A 3,089-nucleotide genomic window follows, 5' to 3' on the forward strand; every position below is an offset into this window, starting at 1 on the left:
ACTGCACCGGGCAGCACAGTTTGGAGAGCAAGTGAGCAGCCAACACTGGCAAGAGATCAGTTTAAGAGCTACTTAGAAAAGCTGCATGTGTACCAGTCTGAGGGGCTGGACACGAGGCACCTGAAGTGTGGCGGGGCGCTGGCTGATATCCAGAGGTGTGCAGAAAAGAGCAGGCTTCCTCAGGTATATGAACAAGGGAGGGAAGTCCCAAATTTGTATTTGTGAAAAGCACCCAGACCACAAATTGTAGAAGCTGGAGAAGGAGACGGCCCTCCACCCTTCTCACAGAATCAGGGGAAGTAGACCTGGAAGGGGCGTCTGGATGCCATCTACTCCAGGCCTAAGGGCAGAAAAGGTGGCATACAATCAGTGGAAGCAAGGGGATGTCACCAAGAAGGATGACACTTCCGTTGCTCGGGACTGCAGGGAGTTGGCTAGGAAGGCGAAGGCAAAGATGGGATTAGGGTTGGCGGCCAGAATTAAGGATAACAAAAAGTCCCTTTTCAAGTGCATAGGGAGTGAGAAGAAGGCACCAGGTAACGTGGGGCTGCTACAGGACAGGCTTGGCAATCGAAACCTAGACAAGGACCAGGGGATGGCCCCATCCAGTTTCATAGATGAAACTGGATGCTTATCTTGCTGGGATCCTATGACCCCAGCTGACTTCCTGCCCTTTGGGCGGGGGGCTGGACTCGATGATCTTCCGAGGTCCCTTCCAGCCCTGATGTCTATGAAATCTATGAAATCTATGAATCAATTCAGAGATATTCAGACATAGACACAGCTTTAAATGTTTTTTCTACATACCTCTAGGTAGCAGGCAGCTCATGAATGCTGTGATGCTGGGGCAGATGGAGGCATCCCACTGGAGTGTGGGGGGACCCCACACATGACTGTCACATCACCACAACACAGGATATACAAAGGAGGCAGCTCCCCCGCCCCATTACAGAAAAAGGACCCTCATCCTCCACAAGCCTCTACCCATGTGTCTATACAGTAAACTTCCTTCCGGCTCCCAAATGTGGTGATTGGCAGCTCCCTGGGAGGACAGGGAAAACCCTTTACCCTGGGCTGGAGCCAACCCCCCGTGCTGCTGAGGAAGGCAGGGTTGTCAGAAGATGGGGGCCCTGACATGGTTAGCAACAGGAGGGGAAAAAATTCCTCCCACCCCCTCGTTGTAATTAGGAAAGCCTAGACACATTGGCCCACTGATAGACGCAGCCTGTTACAAGCCACAGCGAGACCCTCTGACACGTGGTCAACAGTAGCTCCAGTGAGAGACTCCGGACAGTCCTTCTGGCTTCACAAGCTGTGAATCTAGAGTGTTTGCCCACGGACTCTGCTTCGGAGCTGTGCAGGGCTCTAGGGAAACAGTCCCACAAGACCTCCCAACTTATCCATAGACAACTCACTGACTGCGACTTCAGTCTCTTCATTGCAGTACAGCTCCAAGGCATCTGCACGCACAGCTTTTCTTCACGGACTCATCGTCTTCGATCAAGTCCTCTCAGTTCTCCTGCAGAGTGAGGAGTGCACGCCCCCGAGAAACCTTCACCCCTGGCATCTAGATAGCACAGTGATGGGGGGGCAAGAGATTGGAGGCAGGAGTAGATGGTCAGCAATCAAACTGTCCTGGCATTCAAGGATTTAATGTAGCAACCTGAAGACAAATCCATTAAGATGAGCGCAGTAAGTAATATATTCAATAATTCAATAATGTTTGGGTTTTAAAAAGATGAACATATGCAACAGAATAATGAATTGTAATTAAAATTACTTAAGATCTTTATCTTCCACTTAATAAAATACCTTATACAGGTATATTGGGAGCAAATAGAAGAGTGAGGGTAGCATAGGACTTCTACAGGACAAACTTGGACAATTAGTGACAGATAGGGGGGACAAAACTGAGCTCTTTAATGAGTTTTTTGCCTCTCTATTTCTCATCTCGGAGCAGGACAAATCTCCCCATTGGAACATAGACAGGGACAAAAGGGATACCACCCACCAACTCTTAGCACCCACTTAGTGAAGACACACTTGGAAGGGCTGGACGTGTTTAAGTCAGCAGCCCCGGGTGATCTTCATTGACAGGTGCTGAAGGAACTGCCAATGTCACAGGAGAGCCACTGGCACGGCTGCTTGAGCACTCTTGGTGCTCAGGTCAGGTCCCAGAGGACTGGAAAAGGGCCAGTGTGGGGCAGTGTTATCACATGAAAGGATAGGGATCAAATCCAGGCGGATCTGGACAGGATGGGAAAGTGGGTGGAACAGAAGAGGATGCAGTTCAATAAGGACAAACGCAAAGCGCTGCACCTAGGGAAAAGGATTCACCAACATGCTTACCGGCTCGGGGGTGACCTTCACAGCAGAAAGGGATCTCGGAGCTGTTGTTGATACCAAGATGAACATGAGTTGTCAATGTGATGAAGCAATCAATGTAGTTAACCGCACTTTATAATGCATTAGCAGATGCATGACAAACAGGTCCAGGGAGGTGATAATTTCCCTTTATGCAGCATTGGTTAGGCCGCAGTTGGAGTATTGGGTCCAGTTCTGGGCACCAAGTCACATGGACTTGCAATCGACCTACACCTTGTGTGAGCTGACATGGCCCCTTGGACTAGAAAGGAGCTAGCCCAGTTTATGCCAGTGTGATAGTGCACTGATAATTTCTCCATTTTCACAGACGTGGGAAATGTATAAGGTTTAGTCAGGCATTGAAACAAGGTCTCTGGAAAAGTACTGGCAAAATAATTTTCCTGTCTGCTTTTTAGATGAAATGCCTCACTATTTGATTTTTTTAAAAAAGGTTCACAAAAAATGTCATCACTTTAGGAACCCTGCTTTTTCATGATTTTCTTTTTTAGACAGCCACCTTATTTTTCACTGAAAGGCAGTTTTCACAAGTCATGTATTACTGTGGGCAGAAATAGTGGGGTTTTTCTCTTGCGTGCTCTTCTCCTGATACAGTCATTCCCTTTCCCTCCACAGGCATCCCAAAAGGCACTGTGGATGATGACGTCCAATTGCACCGAGGTGACTGAGTTCCTGCTCCTGGGGTTCTCCGATGCCCTGGGATTGCA

General features: G+C 48.6%; 1 protein-coding gene across 1 annotated transcript in view; it reads left to right on the forward strand.

Moving 5' to 3' along the window:
* The window catches only part of LOC106723404 (olfactory receptor 14A16-like), a 9,667-nt gene that overhangs the window by 5,693 nt on the left and 885 nt on the right, over nucleotides 1-3,089 (forward strand). The window lies entirely within an intron of this gene.

This window comes from Alligator sinensis, unplaced genomic scaffold (genome assembly GCF_000455745.1).
Source record: "Alligator sinensis unplaced genomic scaffold, ASM45574v1 scaffold1454_1, whole genome shotgun sequence".
NCBI classification, from domain to species: Eukaryota; Metazoa; Chordata; order Crocodylia; family Alligatoridae; genus Alligator; species Alligator sinensis.